Raw genomic sequence first — 18,234 nt, forward strand, 5'->3', positions numbered from 1 at the left:
CTGAGCCTGAAACCCTGTGCCCTCAGCCACTAGCTGTGCCCTCTTGAACAGTTTCAGTGCAGCTTTCCTCCCTACAGCTGCAGCATGGAGGTAGTCCCTTTACTCTATGCAGGGAGACTGAAAATTACAGGAGTCAACCTACAAAAAGCATATGACAGAAATCCCTCAAAAATAATACCAACTTGGAGCTGGGGCCGTACTTCAGTGGCAGAGCGCTTGCCTAAGCATGCTGCTTATCTGTAACTACTGGGGGGGGGGGGAGAGACCAAATTGTACTCCCAAAAAAATCTACATTACCAGACTGATGCAGATTAAGTGATGAGCAAACTGCACGCCCAACAGGAGACTGCAGAAAGAGAATCCTAAATTCAAGACCAGCCTCAACAGACCCTGTCTCAAAATTAAAAAAACAAACAGAGATGGTAGCTCAATGTTTAAGACCCCTGGGTTCAATCCCTAGTACCAAAAAAATAAATAAAAGGTCTGAGCTGAGGTAGACTTCACAGCCTCAGCAACTTCACAAGGCCCTAACCAACTTAGACAGACCCTGTATCAAAATAAAAAGAAAAACGGGCTAAGGAAGTGGCTCAGTGGTAAAGCACCCCAGGGTTCAATCACCAATACCAAAAAAAAAAAAAAAAAGGACTGGAGACTGTAGCTCAATAGTAAAGTTCAAAGGGGAACTTTACTATTGATAGCTGCTGAAGCTGGGAGATGGATATACTGGGGTTCGCTTGTGTATGTTTTAAAAGTTCCATGACAGTTTTTTTAAAATATCTTTATTTTGTTTATTCATTTTTATGTGGTGCTGAGAATCTAACCCAGTGCCTCACATGTGCAAGGCAAGTGCTATGTCACTAAGCCACAACCCAGTCCCATATGACAGCTTTTTTTTTTTAGTTGTAGATGGACACAATACCTTTATTTTATTTGTTTTCATGTGGTGCTGAGGATTGAACCCACTGCTTCACATGTGCTAGACAAGTGTTCTACCAATAAGCCACAACCCCAGCCCCTCCATGACAGTTTTTTAAAATATTTTTTTTAGTTGTAGTTGGACACAATGACTTACTTATTTTTATGTGGTGCTGAGGATCGAACCCAGCACCTCGCACGTGTTAGGCAAGCGATCTACTGCTGAGCCCCTCCATGACAGTTTTTTTTTGTTTTTTTTTTTTAAGAGAGAGTGAGAGAGAGAATTTTAATATTTATATTTTTTTATTATCAGCGGACACACATCTTTGTTTGTATGTGGTGCTGAGGATCGCAGCTGGGACGCATGCATGCCAGGCGAGCACGCTACCACTTGAGCCACATCCCCAGTCCCCATGACAGTTTTATTTAAATAATTTTTAATTGTAGACAGACACCATACCTTTTTTTTATTTTTAATTTTTTGTGATGCTGAGGATGGAACCCAGTGCCTCACATATGCTAGGCAAGCAAGCGCTCTACCACTAAGCCACAACCCCAGCCCAGTTTCATTTTTAACGCAGAATAAACTTAAAAAACTTCTACAAAGGTGCAGACATGGCAGATAAACTAAAAAACGAAACAAACACAGCCTGTTTTCTGACAGGCACAAAGAGACACCTGAGCTACATGATAAACTGTGACAGTCTCCCAAGTCCTGTCACATGGCCACCAGGCTTGGTCTTATCTATGCTGCAATATCATCAATATGAGGAGGAAGAATGCAGTTTAAAACCCTATTTATTTATTGAGCTGGGGTTGTGGTTCAGTAGTAGAGGAGCACTTGCCCAGCATGTGTGAGGCACTTGAGCCCAACTCCCACACCAAAAAAACAGCAGGGATTGTGGCTCAATGGTTAAATGCCCCTGGGTACAATCTCTTAAAAGTAGTTATAGAAAAGGCAAAACTAATGAACACTAGAAAAAAATTCAGAACCATGAGTGGGGATAGTGGTAGGGACCACTTTGGGAAGGAGCCTAAGAGGGCTTTTTAGGATGATGCACTGGTCAAAACCCACTAAAGAGCACACTCAAGATCTGTACATAACTTTAAAAGGCAGGGGTGGGGGGAGGGGGAGGAGGCAGCCACAGTGGCACACACCTGTAATCCCCTATCACTTTGGGGGCTGAGGCAGGAGGATTGGCAAATTTGAGCCAGCTCAGGCAAGTTAGGAAGACCTGTCTCAGAATAAAAACCAAAAAAAGATTTGGTGTGGTGGCACACACCTATAATCCCAGTGACTTGGAAGACTGAGGTCCTAAGCTGCTTAGTAAGACCCTGTCTCAAAAATTAAGAAAGGGGGCTGGGGTTGTGGCTCAGCGGTAGAGCACTCTCCTAGCATGTTCGAGGTCCTGGGTCTGAGGCTCAGCACCACATAAAAATAAATAAATAATATATTGTGTCCAACAAAAAAAGAAAGGGAAAAAAAAAGGGCTGGGGATATGATCCAGTGGTTGAGCACACAAGTTCAATCCCCAGTATCAGATAATTAAAAAAAAAAAAAAAAAAAAAGAGCTGGGGATGTGGCTCAGTGGTAGTGCACACCCCTATGTTCATTCCCCAGTACTGGGGTGGCAGGAGTGAGGTAGGGCAGAAGGAAGAGAGGGGGTAAAGAAAAAGAACAATAATTACCTAAAAAACTACTGAAACAGCCAGCACAATGCTGCATACCTATATACCCAGCTACTTGGGAGACTGAGGTAAGAGAAGCACAAGTTGAAAGCTGGGCAACTTGATGAGACCCTGCCTCAAAATAAAATTTTAAAACATGGGGATTACAGCTCAGTGGTAAAGCACCCCTGGGTTCAATCCCCAGTAGCACTCCCCAACAAAAAACAACTCCAGCTAAGCCACAGAGGGAAGACTTCAACTTTGTGCTGCTATTTAGATTGAAATACACCATAAAAAGTAAAGTAACTGGGCTGGGTTGTGGCTCAGTGGTAGAGCACTCGCCTCGTATGTGTGAGACCTGAGTTCAGTCCTCAGCACCACATAAAAATAAAAAAACAAAATAAAGATATTGTGCCCTGGTTGGGGATGTGCCTCAAGCGGTAGCCCGCTCACCTGGCATGCGCGGGGTGCTGTCGATCCTCAGCACCATATTAAAATAAAGATGTTGTGTCCACCGAAAACTAAAAAATAAATATTAAAAAAAAAATTCTCTCCCCCCCTTTAAAAAAAGGGGGAAAAGGGCTGGGGATGTGGCTCAAGCAGTAGCACACTCGCCTGGCATGCGTGCGGCCCGGGTTCGATCCTCAGCACCACATACAAACGAAGATGTTGTGTCCTCCGAGAACTAACAAAAAAATAAATAAATGTTAAAATTCTCTCTCTCTCTGTCCCCCTCTCTCTCTCACTCTCTCTTAAAAAAAAAAAAAGGAAAAAAAAGATATTGTGCCCACGTATATCTAAAAAAATATTTTTTAAAAAAGTGAAGTTACTAAAGGATAAATAGAATATACAGAGAGTGGACAAGGTGTGAAACACAGGCTTAATCAATGAGCTGGGGATATAGCTCAGTTGGTACAGAGCTTGTCTAGCATGCACAAGGCCCTAGGTTCAATCCCCAGCACACACACAAAAAAGTCAATAGCATAACCGAAGCTGTGTGTAAAGGTAGGTGCTCACTTTTGTCACCCTTCTCTTACTTTCTCTTTGTAACAGTGTCATAAATATGTTTAAACATAAGACAATTAAAATGGTTAACACATTAAATTTATACAAATCCCTTAATCCATAGATTTTTTTAAAAAATGCTACTATATTCTGAGTATTGTTAAAAGCAAGAGAAAACATTGCCCACCCACCCCCCAGCTGATGCAAAACCTCTAAAAATACGATTTGACAGGCAGCAAGAGTCCTGAATAGAAAACCACTCTTCCACCAGTAGGGAATGACATTCACTGAGTCAAAATATCACCCCATAGCCAGGCGCAGCTAACTCTCATCTGTAATCCCAGCTGCTAGGGAGGCTGAGGCAGGAGAATCACAAAGTTTGAGACCAACATGGGCAGCTTAGCAAGACTCTAGTCTCAAAATCTAAAACGGAGGCTGGGGATGTGGCTCAAGCGGTAGCGCGCTCGCCTGGCATGCGTTCGATCCACAGCACCACATACAAAACAAAGATGTTGTGTCCGCCGAAAACTAAAAAATAAATAATAAAATTCTCTCTCTCCCCCTCTTAAAAAAAAAAAAATCTGAAAAGGGCTGGAGATGTACTCAATGGCAATGCACCTTTGGATTCACTCCCAAATAGAGAATAAAAACAGAAAAAAGAACCCCCATCATCTATTAACATGCCTCAAGCACAGCACATGCCCCAGAAACACATGGCCTGGCCAGGCACAGTGTGCCTACCTGTAATCCCAGCTACTTAGGAGGCTGAGGCAGGAGAAAAGCCAGCCTCAGCAATTTGGCGAGGTGCTAAGCAACTCAGTGAGACTCTGTTCTGTTTCTAAATAAAATACAAAATAGGGCTGGGGATGTGATGTGGATCAGGGGTTGAGTGCCTGAATTCAATCCCTGGTACCAAAAAAAAGAGCCTGCATATGTAAGTTTTCTGTCTGCTGTGTTCCCTGTTGAACAGAAACGTAGGCAAGTCTTGGCTACAGGGGGCTGCCTCACTTCATCCTCTCCTCCAGTAGACAGGTGCACCACAGGACCCTTGAAGTGACTCACTAGGCTCTATTCAGCTGGTATGGCCACCACACCTGGTCTGCCTATAGTCCATTGATCCCTGGGCACTCCTTCTTTAGACCAGGTCACTGTGGTGATGCCTTCTGAATCAGAGGAACAAAGCAAGTAAGAGTACTCATTAACTGATTAGGAATAAGCTGCTTCTAATATTTTCTATTTAAAGGACTCGAGCTATTCTTCTTTGCAAGTCAACAAAACTAGCATCAAGATCTAGTTTTTTCAACAATAAAAAAATAATGAATTAAAAAAAAAAAAAGATCTAGTTTTGACTCCATATCTGTCAGTCAAGACAGCTGACTTGGGCCTGGGGTTGTGGCTCGGTGGTAGAGCGCTCACCGTAGCATGTGTGAGGTCCTGGGTTCGATCCTCAGCACCACATAAAAATAAATATATTGTTTACAAAAAAGGCTGACCTGGCCTTGAACACCAGGGATTCCATCTCATGAACTGACTCCAGAGTCTTCAAGGTGAGCACCAATCTCCTTCTCAAGAGATTTTTAAGGAATGAACAATAAAGGAGGGAAGCCCACAGCACCCACCTATACACAAGCCTCCACTGCCCCCTAGCAATCTACCTCCACAAAAGCTGCTCCTGTAACCATGGTCATGACTCAGCTTGGCACTAGCAAGACCAGCCTCATGGGGGGGGGGGGGGCGCCCAAGGCAGGTAAAAGTGGTAAGTGAAGCACCAGGATTTTAAACATGTTTTGCATGTGGTTTGCATATTCTAACATGCAGGAATTGGTATCTTTCTTTTGTTCCTGAAACCAGCCCACCCACAGCATGCAGAGTAGATGTAAAACCACAAAACCTTTATGCCTAGGATGTGATAGCCTTCTTCCTAACCTCACTGACTACAATATGAAGTTCAAGGAACTTGCAGCTGGGAAAAAGCATACCCAAGTTGGCACACTTATCAACAAATGTTTGGAGAATGAATAAACAGGCATGGCCCACCTATTTGCCACCGTGTTTCACAAAATCTTAAGAACCTTCCCAGTGACTCTGGGAGATGGTCTTGAAGTGGATATCCATCTTAAAAAGACTGAATTAGGTTTTAAAATTTGCATGGACTCAAGCCAGCTTCTGGATGTCTCTAAAGCTAGCCCATCCTGGGCTCTGAAGTAAAATGATACAAATGAGCTACTCTCAGTGATTCCTTAAACTTTTTATAGTTTCACATCATCAAGAACATACGGAAAGCAATTTTATACAAATCAACCCAGCCAGATGATGCTAATCTAAATTCTGTGCTACTCTTGAGAAATTGAATAATTCACCACAAATTTAAAGTATAACTCAATTGTTCCTGGTTCTGCCTGCAACAATGTTTCTACTGACCAACAGGTCAAAAGTTAGGAATAGGAGCTATAGCTCAGAGGTAGAGCGCCTGCCTGCCTCACATGTGTGAGGCACGGGTTCAATCCTCAGCACCACATAAAGATATTTTTTTAAAAAAAGATTAGGAATAAACTACTTCTAATATTTTCTATTTAAAGGACTATCACCTTCAAGTTTATTTCCTTCCTCCATTTTTAGTGTCAAGTGGTGACACATGTGTAATTCCAGTGACTATGGAGGCTGAACCAAGAGATCAGGCTCAGCAGCTTAGCAAGACCCCATCTCAAAATAAAAAATAAAAAAAGGGCTGGGGATGTAGCTCAGTTCTAAAACAACCCTGGGTTTGATCCCTGGTACCAATAAATAATAAAAATGTAAAGGGCTACAGATGTAGTTTAGTGGTCCAGGCCCCTAGGACCTAGGTTCAATCTTTCATATTACCAAAAAAAAAAAAAAATACACTACTCTTTTCCTCCAGTGGTAATGCCTTGCAAAAATATTATAGCACAATAGCTTAATCACTATAAGACACTGAAACAGTCAAAAGTATAGAAAATGCCCCCATGACACAAGGATCCCTCCTGCTGCTCTGTGCTTAAATCCACTTTTCAACCTTCTCTAGCCTTTTCAACTCCCTAGCCCCTGGCAACCACTAATCCAATCAACCATTTTGTATTTTGTCATTTTAAGAATGTCAGCACAAAATTGGACATGGCTGCACAGGCCTATCATCCCAGTGACTCAGGAAGCTGAGGCAGGAGGACAACAAATTGGAGAACAACTTCAGCAAATTAGTGAAACCCACAGCAACTTAGTGAGACTGTCTCAAAATAAAAAGTAAGAAGAGCTAGGGATGTGGCTCAGTGGTTAAGCACCCTGGGTTCAATCCCAGATACCAAAAATTAAAAAAAGTCACAGAGGGGGCTGGAGATGTGGCTCAGCGGTAGCGCGCTCACCTGGCATGCGTGCGACCAGGGTTCGATCCTCAGCACCACATACAAACAAAGATGTGTCCGCCGAGAACTAAAAAATAAATGTTAAAAATTCTCTCTCTCTCCTCTCTCACTCTCTTTAAAAAAAAAAGTCACAGAGGAATGAGGGTGTTATCTCAGTGGTAAAGCAAGTTCTTACCATGCACCTTGCTTAGCATGTGCAAGGCCCTGGGTTCAATCCTCAGCACACACACAGAGAATGGCATATAAATGGTATTGTAGACTATGTAACCTTTCATATTTCCTTATTTCACTCAATAGAGTTCTTTTGTTGCTAAATAATATTCATTAGGATGCATGTGCTAATGTTTGTTTAACTATTCACATACTGAAGGACATCTGGGTGGTTGTTGTTGTTTTTAATGTGGTACTGAGGATCAAACCCAGGGCCTTGCACATGCGAGGCGAATGCTCTACCGCTGAGCCATAACTCCAGCCCCCAGATCGTGACTCTTAGAGCTACTATGAATATGTATGTTTTCAAGAGTGTAACTGCTCCATCACATAGTAGTAGCTAGTTAGTATTTTGGGGTGCTGGGGATTGAACCCAGGGCCTTGCACATGCTAGGCAAGTGATCTACCACTGAGCTACCACCTCAGTCCCAGTTGCCAGTTCAGTTTTATAAAAAACTGCTAAACCGTTTTCCAAGTTGCAACCTTGGATTTTAAAAAGCAGACCTCAGGGTTAGCCCAGTAGTACAGCACTTGCTTATTAGCAAACTTGATGCTCTGGATTCTGTTACCAGCACTGCAAAAAAGATAAATAATTTGGGGGCAGGGTTGTGGCTCAGTGGTAGAGCGCTTGCATACCACGTGCAACGCCCTGGGTTCAATCCTCAGCACCACATAAAAATAAAGCTATTGTGTCCAACTAAAAAACAAATATTAAAAAATAAATAAATAATAACTTGGGGGGGATTAAAGAGACTCATATGGTGTGCAGAGGAAGAAGCTGTAATCCCAGCAACTCAGGAAGACCCTAAACAAGTTGGTGAGACCCTGTCTCAAAACACAAAAAGGGCTGGGGGAGATGGGGTTGAGAGCTCGCCTTGCACATGCACGACCCTGGGTTCGATCCTCAGCACCACCTAAGAATAAATAAGTGATATAAAGGTACCATTTCCAATTACAACTAAAAAATAAATTAAAGGGGCTGGGGATGTGGCTCAAGCGGTAGCGCGTTCGCCTGGCATGCGTGCGGCCCAGGTTCGATCCTCAGCACCACATACAAAGATGTTGTGTCCGCCGAAAACTAATAAATAAATAAATATTTAAATTTTAAAAAAAAAAAGGTACGGGGATGTGACTCAGTGGTATAGCACTTCTGGGTTCAACCCCCAAAATTAAAAGAAAAATACTTAAGTAATTTCACCAAAATTCATTTAATTCCTGCTCTCTCCTAGTTTATACAATTTGCTTTGCGAAACTGTAGTTATCATCACTAGGCAGTCCACAGAACCTCCACATTTATAACTGGTCAACAATTATTCCCTCCTATGAAGATACTGCACTGTACCTATGGATCAAATGATTATTAAATTCTCCTATGAACCTGAGCTGTTTGTTTCCATGTTTTTGACATTTTCTTCCCTTAATATTGAGTCTATGGCTGGCCATGAGCTCCTCGGTTCCTGATGCACCTGCCTTAGTTTCCAGAGTAGCTGAGATTACAGATGTTCGTGGGTTAGTTTTTTTTTTAATGTTTTTTATTAGTTATTGATTAATCTTTGTTTGTTTATATGTGGTGCTGAGAATCAAATCCAGTGCCTCATACATGCTAGGCAAGTTCTCTATCACTGAGCCACAACCCCAGCCCTGGGTTAGATTTTTTAAAATAAATTATAAATTACTGGAGACAGAAGCAGGGGGATCACTTGAGCCCAATAGTTGAAGGCCACCCTGAGCAATCAGTAAGACCCTGTATCAAAATAGAATAACAAGAGCTGGGGATGTAGCTTAGAGATTGCTGCAAAAGAGAAAAAAAAAAAAAGAAAGACAGCTGTTTGGCAAGTTCAAGACAAATTATGTGTTTCAAATTGCCAGCAGGGTCATTCTTATTATTACTAAAATTGTAAAAATAATCTGAAGCTAGTTTCCTTACTTTAATAAGAAAGATACATTCAACTTCATAACTAAATGATCCCTGGTGATCATAAATGATCTAAAGAACATGGCCCTTAGGTAGTATACACATTTTGGTTTTAAAACTAGTTACATCTTTGGGCAGAGCACTTGCCTCAGATTCAATGGGCCCCTGGGTTCCATCCTCATCAACATACACAGTTACATTTTCAGTCTTTGTTACATAGACATTGTTTTTCAGATGTTGATGGATCTTTTATTCATTTATTTACATGCAGGACTGAGAATCAAACCCAGTGCCTTGCACATGCTAGGCAAGTGTTCTACTACAGAGCCACAACCCCAGCCCTGTTAGACATTTTATGAGCAACAGGAAAAAAAATTTTTTCAACTGGATATTTCTCAAGACATCTGAAAAACAGCACCTACTTAAAATGTTTAAATTTCCAATTGTTATTTATAAAGGGATCACCTGTGTTGTCTCAGGAAAAAAGGTAACTACCAAAGACAATTTTTTTTTAAATATTTATTTTTTGGTGTAGATGGACACACCACAATGCATTTTATTTTTATGTGGTGCTGAGGATTGAACCCGGGTCCCGCCCGTGCTAGGCGAGCGCTCTAGTGCTGAGCCACAATCCCAGCCCCTACCATAGACAATTTTTAAAAATACAAGGTTCCCTTACACACATCTGCCTTCACTATGATTTCAGCACTTATTCTAAATGTTAAAGCAGAGAGATAACCTACTTGTTTTGGATAAAACCGCCAAATGCTACAGCAGAAAACTGAAGTCCACATCATCATTATAGAGCCCAAAGCCCACTTCACTCACTGTGTTGCCTGTAACTCCAACTCACTGTTAACAGTAACCAAATCTCTCTCTCTTGGGACTTTGCTAAAAATACAAGGCGCCCAATATACAAAACCTAGAAAAAAAACAAATTGCTGAGAAGTTTCAATCAAAGCAAGATCAAAATAAAGGGATCCCGTAAGTTCCTGGGCCATTCATACTAACACTAGAAGGTGACATTACCCATCTTTCACAACTGCAAAAGGTGGACTTAACTTGCTGACAATATGTAGCAGGACACCAAGGCAAAGAGGCTTATAAAAATTCAAGTTTCTTGGGGAAAGAAATCACTCCCATGAGGCCATGAGGGGTGACTGGAAGGCACTTGAAAGAAGGGTGAAAGAGGTAAGAGAGAGCTGCCTCACCCCAAAGAAAAATCTAATGCCTTTTTCAGGAAAAAAAAAAAATTCTAAATTCTACATCTTTCTAGAGCCTAAAGATGCTGCCTATGGTTTACCCAAAGGAAAGAGATCAACTTACAGAAGGCCCATTCCCAGCACTGGCTCCACCTGGTCCTACCTGAAGGCCTTATCCAGAGATCCTGAAAAAAGCACATCTGTGAGATCAAAGTTTTAGTAGCTGCTCTTGTCAATGTGTTATTGGACAGGAAGAATTAAAGAAAAATCAGGACCTAAGTGATAGAATATTTGCCTATCATAAGACCTAGGTTCAAACCCCAATACAGGATTAAAAACAAAAAGGAAGAAAAATAAGAAACAACAAATTTAGATTCTTCACAATCAGGAATACAATAAGCCTGTGAAACTCTTAAGAATACTAGAACAAGCTAAACGAATTCTTGCTTATAGGTTCTAACGTTATGTACATAAACAAGTGATGTCAGGAGAAGCAAAAACTGTAAATCAGGCACCTTTCAGCTACAAAAAGAATATGATGTCCAAGCTCCTAGAAGACAGAGGTTCTGATATGTCAGTATCCAGTGTTTGCAAGGGCAAGCCTCGGAAGTAAGTAATCACTAGCCTCCAATCGGAGCAATAAAATACTGCAGACAACACTAGGGCTTGTTCCATTCCATTCACAAATCTCAGGGTGCTGGGGCTCTCCAAACAGCCAAGAGACAGCTTAAATGCAAAGACCCCAGCACTACTGGGCAGGTTCAATAACACCTGTCAGCTTCCTAGGCCTTTTCCCTTCCTCTTTCCAGCTGTACATGAGGCTCAGGTCTACACACTTTCTTCACAGTCTGATATGGTGGCCATATCCCAGGAGGACACACAAAGCATAGTGGCAGCAGTGTGAGCAATCCATGGAGGGTCCCAATCACAAATACCTGAGGAAAAGACAGTGTAAAATCCTAAATTTAAGTCCTACATTCAGATAGCAAGTCTCATTTTCCTAGACCCTAAACATGCTATCATACCACTCTCTGTAGACACCACAAAATCTGGAACAACCAGAAAGATTCAGAATCACTGAAGTACCTGTATCCAGAAAAGGGAGGTTTATCACCGAAAAATGATACTTTTTTGTTGATCCATCATGTCCCTAAATAGCAACTTGCAAGCAATTTTGGAAATAGTGAGAAAAGTAAGCTTACTCTTCCCAAATTTGGTCAATGAACAGCGGAAGTACTTGCAGGTCATCATATAGCACAAATAATTCATCCAGGTTGCAGATTAACTGGATTAGAACCTCATGGTTAACCTCAAGAATCTAAACTGCTCAGCTACTTGAGAAAATAAAGGTAGAAAAGGATTTAAGAACGCACGTTTGGGTTCCAGTTTTGCAGATAACAGTCCCCAAGAATCACATCACATCTCCGTTTGGGGGTAGGATGCTAATCCTAAACAATCTGAAAAACATTCAACATCAATGAAAACCACCTGATCCAAAGAACGAGCCATCTTAAATCCTAAGTTTGGCCACTACCTCGTGGAGGCCTCTGGACCAGAGATTTGGGGACAGAACGAACCCACAAAGGCTTGCTCCGTAATAGGTCTAGAGAAAAGATTTACATTAAGGGGGAATCCGTCTATCCTCACCCTGTGAGGACAATGGAGGCGACGTTTCCCGCCTTAGAAACCTGTGATCCTCCAGGAACCCAGAAAGAGCCTGGGACAAAGAGGAGGAGAGGGTGAAAAAGCAGGGGGGGGGGGGTCCGTCCCTGCCAGGATGCTCAGAACCGGAGGGGGTGTGTGCTCTAGGCACGTGCGCGCGTGCGCCCGGCGCAGCGACAGACAAAGCCCGGCCCGGGAGAGGCGGCATCCGAGGGTCCAGTGCGCGCGCACCCCCCCGCGAGAGGCGCCGAAGCGGGCCGAGGGGCCACGAAGTGGGGGGGAGGATGCGCGCGCACTGGGTCCTCGCCGCCACCGCCGCCGCCATTTTGTTTCTTCGGCACAATGGGGGAGAGTAACGGCCGAGCGCGGGAGCGAGGCCGGCAAAGGAGAAAGGCATTGGATGTCTGGACCCGGGAGCCAAAAGCAAGCAAGAGGCACCAGAAGTCACCAGCCTTGTCACCGCAACCGTTCAACTGGGACTGTGCTAAGAGGGAGAACGGGCGGGGGGGAGGGGCAGAGGCGGGAGTGGGCCTGGCCGCGGCCACACTGACGCTTACCTTGTCGGCGTCCCCTTCCCCGTTCGCAGCCGCCGCCGCCTCCCTCCTGCCACGGCCCACCGGGGTCTCCCCCCTAAAGCCACGCGGTGCGCGCCGGGCGGCTGAGTCCAACTGCAATGGCGAGAAGAGGAGGGAGGAGGAGCCGGGGCCGGGGGCGAGCGGGCGGGCGGGCGGGCGCGCGCCGGGGAGGTGCGGGAGCACGTGACCGGCCGAAGCCCCGCCCTTTCGTCGCTTTTCTCTCGACGTAAGCCCAGCCGGAATAAGAGGGAGGGGCGGAAAGAGAAGGAGGTGTGTTTAGGTCACGTGATGCGAATATAGTCTCTGGGTGGTCACGTGTCTCTGGTGCTGGTCCCACCCCTTTGACGTATTTGCTTTGTCACGTGACACGGCGAATGCAAAAGCCGCCTTTTCCATTTGACAAGTTCTTCGGCGTTTTCTTTTTTTCTGTATTGGTAGGCCTGCGTCACGTGACAAGATCGACCTTTTTTTTCAATGGCGGTTTTGGAGCAGTTGTTGCCACGTGATACACGGAGGGACCGGACCTTCCCGCGGCTGCGCGGCTCGGGTCTTAGTCGGTCTCTAGGAGTTCGTAGACGGAAATGCCTCCGAATGTCTGGCACATGTGTGTCTTCTGTGCTAGAAACGCTGTCCCGTGGGGATTCGGCCTCCAGGGAGGGAGGCTGCGCTCTTCCCATCTTCTGCTGCAGACGAAGACGAAAAGATGTGTATGAGGAAAATCCGGACCGAGTCCCTCGATCTTGTAAATCAAGCCCAAGCCGGCGCTGCAGGGCGCCCCACTTCTTTGGTACCAAAACTTTCCTCCTTGTAGAGCCCGCTGGTCTTTCCCGCCCCGAGCCGCCAAAGACGGGAGATGAGTTGGACGAGATCCTGCAGCCCTCCCACCCCTTTGGCAGTTTGGACAGACAGGGCCACACAGGTGAAGACCGCACTGCGGGGCTCGGCGCCCTTCTTTGAAGAGGCAGGCTGAGACTCAGGACGTTTAGCCCGGGTGCGCTTGGGCCCAAAAGTAAAGGCACTGGTGACCCGGTACCTTCCTAGCGTTGTGTGGCCAAGTCTTCACAACCGAATGTACTTAAACACCCTGGCTCAGGTCCAGGGTCCTTTGGGAGCTCAACAGGAATAGTGGCTATAGCTAGAAAGGTGACAGATGCAATAGAATAGACATTATAATTGATGTATGTACATTCCTTGTATGTATTATATGTCAAAATACATTCTGCTGTCATGTATGATTAAAAAAAATAAATCGTATGGCCAAAAAAAAAAAATGACAAATGCCATGCTTATTTGGGTCAGGATTCGAAGTAAAGAGTTGGCTAAGGGATCTGGGGTTTTAGCTCAGTAGCAGAGCGGTTCCCTCGCATGTGTGAGGCACTGGGTTTGATCCTCAACACCGCATAAAAATAAAAGTATTGTATCCAACTACAACTAAAAATACTTTTTTTAAGTTGCTGAAGAAGGTGAGAAAAGAAGGTGAGAAGATTTGGGGACGTAGGGAAACGAGCAAAAACGTTTTAATAATGGATCTTAAGGTGTGGTGGCACATGCCTGTAATCCCAGTGGCTTGGGAGGCTAAGGCAGGAGGGTCATGAGTTCAAATCCAGCCTTAGCAACTTAGCAGGACCCAAAGCAATACAGCGAGATCTTGTTTCTAAATTCTTTTTTTTTTTTTTTTAAGTAGAATCAAGTCCTTGTCCTGGGTTTGAGTTCCCGGTGTGACCAAGGCACTGAACCTTCCTATCTTGTTAAAGTAAAATAAAGCATGTGCAGAATGAATCTCCCAAAATGATATTTAAGAACATGTTCTTTTATTAAGAACATAATGTGTAAAAATATGATTACCCAAATGGATGCCTGCTGTGCCTACTGCTTTTGTATTATTTACACTTTAAGATTTTGTGTGTTTTATTTTTTGAGATAGGATCTTGCCTTGACTCTGTATGGCTGAGATTAAAGAATTTTTAGTAGATCATATATTCACATAATATGAAGTGTCAAATGGGCGAAAAGATGAAAGAGTAAAGTCAATCTCCCTCAGGCACCCAGGACTCCTTTCTCTTGGCAGCCATTGTAAAAATTTTTCTCTACAGGAATTATTGATGTTTTCCACACAAATAATGGACGATGAGTACCTCTGACAGTGTTGGTTCATTTGATGTGTTTCAGAGATCATCTCATTCAAATAAACTTCTAGATTAAAAGAAGATGTGGAGGCTGAGAATGTAGCTCAGTTGGTAGAGTGCTTGCTTCATATACACAAGGCTCTGGGTTCAATCCCCAGTACCACAAAAAAAGAAAAATGTGGTAACCTGAATGGGTCTTGTATTCAGATAAAATTCACTACCTTACAGATGTTTCAAGGACACTGATGATAATGAATGGTAATAACAGAACCTAAGTTGTTTTTAACATACATGATCTTATTTGAAGAAAGACCAACAATACCTCTTTTTTACACTGGAAGGAACTTACCCAAACTAACAGCGCTACCAAGTGGCAGAACAAGAATAGTTTTAGTTTTTTTGACTCCCAAGCCTTTAGGCCTTTTTCAGAGAACCTCCTGTCAACATTTCTGAAGAAAATATTTTTGTTCTCATTGTTTTCTTTTCCTAACTTTTATGTTTCTTTTTTCCTTCCGAAGAAAATGCTGTTGAATGTCTTATTACTATAAAGCAGCTCCCATCAAAGGGGCCTGCAAACCCAGTTAAGAGAAGGTAGATCACAGTCTTAAGCACAGACCTTGGATCAAACTAGAATCTCCTCCATGAGGAGCCCAGGACTAATCTGTAGTTATTCAAACCTTAAGGAATTGCTTGAGTACCTGGCAAGGAGCAGGTTCTTGAAAAAGCAGTCATGCTTATCATTGATACCTATTGACTGGCACCCCATCCTTTCTAGTCTTTTCTTTGATACTGGAGTTTAAATCCAGGGCTTCATTCATGCTAGGTAAGTGCTCTACCACTGAGTTACATCCCAGACCTTTATATTTTACTTCAGGGAAGGGTCTCACTAAGTTGCTGAGGCTGACTTAGCCTCCTGAGTAGTTGGAGTTACAGGCCTGCACCACTATGCCAGGCCAACTTGCACTTTTATAAGACCCACTGGGCTGAGTTAGAAATGACAAGAAAAGAATAGGCAAGGTGCTGCACACCTGTAATTCCAGTGACTCAGAAGGCTGAGGCAGGAAGATTATAAGTTCAAAGCCAGCCTCAGCAGTTTAGCAAGATCCTAAGCAACTTAGTGAGACCCTGTCTCAAAAAAGGCTGAGGGGGGATGGTTTTGTAGCTCAGTGGTTAAGCATCCATGGGTTGAATCTTGCCAAAGTCTGGACTTGGCACAGAATCAGGAGGCACTCACACTTTGTAGATTCAAACAGCAATTCTTTATTCCCGAACTCACACCAGCCTCCAACAAACACATTCTGATGCAAAATCCAATATGCCACCGCCCCCAAAATCACCTACCCCACGAGGCTTTTTCCAAATCCCATTTTGATCTCACAAGAACTCAACTGGAACAAGCAGCAGGAACACCCTAATCCCAGCAGCAATAATCTTCAACCTCCAACTTCCCTAAAACCCCTATTGTCTTAAACCGGGAAACGCCTTAAACCGGGAACACCCTAAACCCAAGGACCCGGATACTTCCTCAAACCTGCAGGATACTTCCTCAAACCTGGACCCACCCTCGATCACCTTGAGCAGGGTCATCTTACTAAAGCATACGTGCAATGTCCCATCGAATGTCCTCTAAGCAGCATGGGGTACGCTGGCAAGGAGATTTTGATGCGTCATTCCTACTTGGTAATGGCCCTCAGCAGAATCTCTTATAGCTCCCCCCAAAAAATCCCCTGGGCGCAGGTTGGTAAAAGGTTTTCAGCCCAAACTGATGAGCCACATCCAGCATTGCTCCCTGTCCATGTTACTCCTTGGCCACCATAAAAGATGCAGGATGCCATCTGCCCTCTCTCCTCCCTGCATCCCTACCCTGACCAGCCTCCTACCACTGTCCTTGATTTCCACTGCTCCAGGATTAACAGTCCCCTATATGTATCACACTTCTCTTATCATCTTCTTGCCTTACAAGACACTCCCTGCCATCTGGTTGTTCCCCCTTCTGCTTTTCCCACCTCACTCTCATTAGTTTGACAAATCCAGCCCCTGCTCTTGCTGTCCTCCATTGAGGGTGCTGCCAACCTCATTAACAACACGCCCCTCCATCCATTGCCTTCCTCATCTTTGAAGATTACAGGAGAGTTCCTGATCATACCCAGAACTCCCCTTGAAAGCTAGACTGCTGCTGCCTTCCTTTCATCTCAGGATGGACATAGGATGACCACACTGCTTTAGAGAACAATTCCTTTTCTTTGCTCACTTTGTAGTTCAAATGGCAGATCCTGGATGTGAGGGCGATCTGGCTGCGACATCTGTCACCCCATTGATCGCCAGGGTTGATTCGGCTGATCTGGCTGGCTAGGCGGGTGTCCCCTTCCTCCCTCACCGCTCCATGTGCGTCCCTCCCGAAGCTGTGCGCTCAGTCGAAGAGGACGACCTTCCCCTGCTAGAAACTCCAAACAAGCTCTCAAATGGCATATCCTCCTGCCTGACTCCAAAACTAGGTCCAGTGCCCAAACATATTAAGAGTAATTCACCAGGGGCTGGAGTTGTACTTCACTTCGGTGGTAGAATTCTTGCATAGCACCTGTGGTTTTGATCCTCAGCACTATGTAAAAATATTGTGTCCATCTGCAACTAAAAATATATTAAAAAGAGTATTCACCAAAATTAGGGTCCATGGAGCATGAAGCCTGGGCCTTTTTTCTGATCTTGAAGCCACAAGGTGTGGTTGAGGACAGAGATTAATATCCTGTTGAAAGAACTTGATAGAGAAAAAGACACCAACCCAAAAATAAACTGAATCATGTCCGTAATTGCAGCAACTTGGGAGGCTGAGCCTGGAGGATTGCCAGTTCAAGGCCAGCCTCAGCCACTTAGCAACACGCTCAGCAATTTAGTGAAACCCTGCCTCAAAATCAAACATAGAAGGGGATGGGGATGTGGCTCAGCGATTAAGCGCCCCAGTGTTCAATCCCTGGTGCAAATAAATGAAAACCATGGACCTAGGCACATGGCACATGCCTGTAATCCCAGCTGCTTGGGAAGCTGAGGCTAGAGAACCAGGAGTTGCAAGCCAGCCTCAGCAACTTAGCAAGGTGCTAAGCAACTCAGTGAAACCCTGTCTCCAAATAAAATACAAAAATGGGCTGGGGATGTGGCTCAGTGGTTAAGTGCCCTATGTGTTCAATCCTCGATACAGAAAATAAATGAATAAATAAATAAATACATAAATAAATTAATATCACTGAGATGTAACTCAGTGATAAAGTGTCCCTAGGTTCAATTCCCAATAACATACAGATAGAGCCAGGTGCAGTGGCACATGCCTCTAATCTTAGCTTCTCTTGCTGTTCAGACAGGGACAAGTTTGAGCACAGCCTAGGCAACTTAACAAGAGAGTTTCAAAAACTGAAAAGGGCCCGCGATGTGGCTCAATGGTAAAACTCCCCCTGGGTTCAATCTCCGTACAAAAAAAAAAAAAAAAATCATTTGCATGCTTCCAGCTTGAAATTATCAGAAGTTCAGATACACACGTCAACCATCTGTTTGACAGGTCTGGGTTTTTTGTTTTTTTTTTTTTGGGGG

The 18,234-nt window shown here is 44.0% G+C and overlaps 1 protein-coding gene across 7 annotated transcripts in view; it reads right to left on the reverse strand.

Annotated features, from left to right (window-relative positions):
- Positions 1-12,699, reverse strand: part of Ilf3 (interleukin enhancer binding factor 3) — a 33,175-nt gene extending 20,476 nt beyond the window's left edge. For all 7 annotated transcript variants that reach the window (XM_026399870.2, XM_077796384.1, XM_026399869.2 and 4 more), the window contains exon 1: positions 12,512-12,699. The gene's annotated coding sequence lies outside the window, so the exon portion shown is untranslated. The remainder of the gene's footprint in view (positions 1-12,511) is intronic.
- Positions 12,700-18,234: the final 5,535 nt, after the last annotated feature.

The sequence above is a fragment of the Urocitellus parryii genome, chromosome 3, assembly GCF_045843805.1.
Source record: "Urocitellus parryii isolate mUroPar1 chromosome 3, mUroPar1.hap1, whole genome shotgun sequence".
NCBI classification, from domain to species: domain Eukaryota; kingdom Metazoa; phylum Chordata; class Mammalia; order Rodentia; family Sciuridae; genus Urocitellus; species Urocitellus parryii.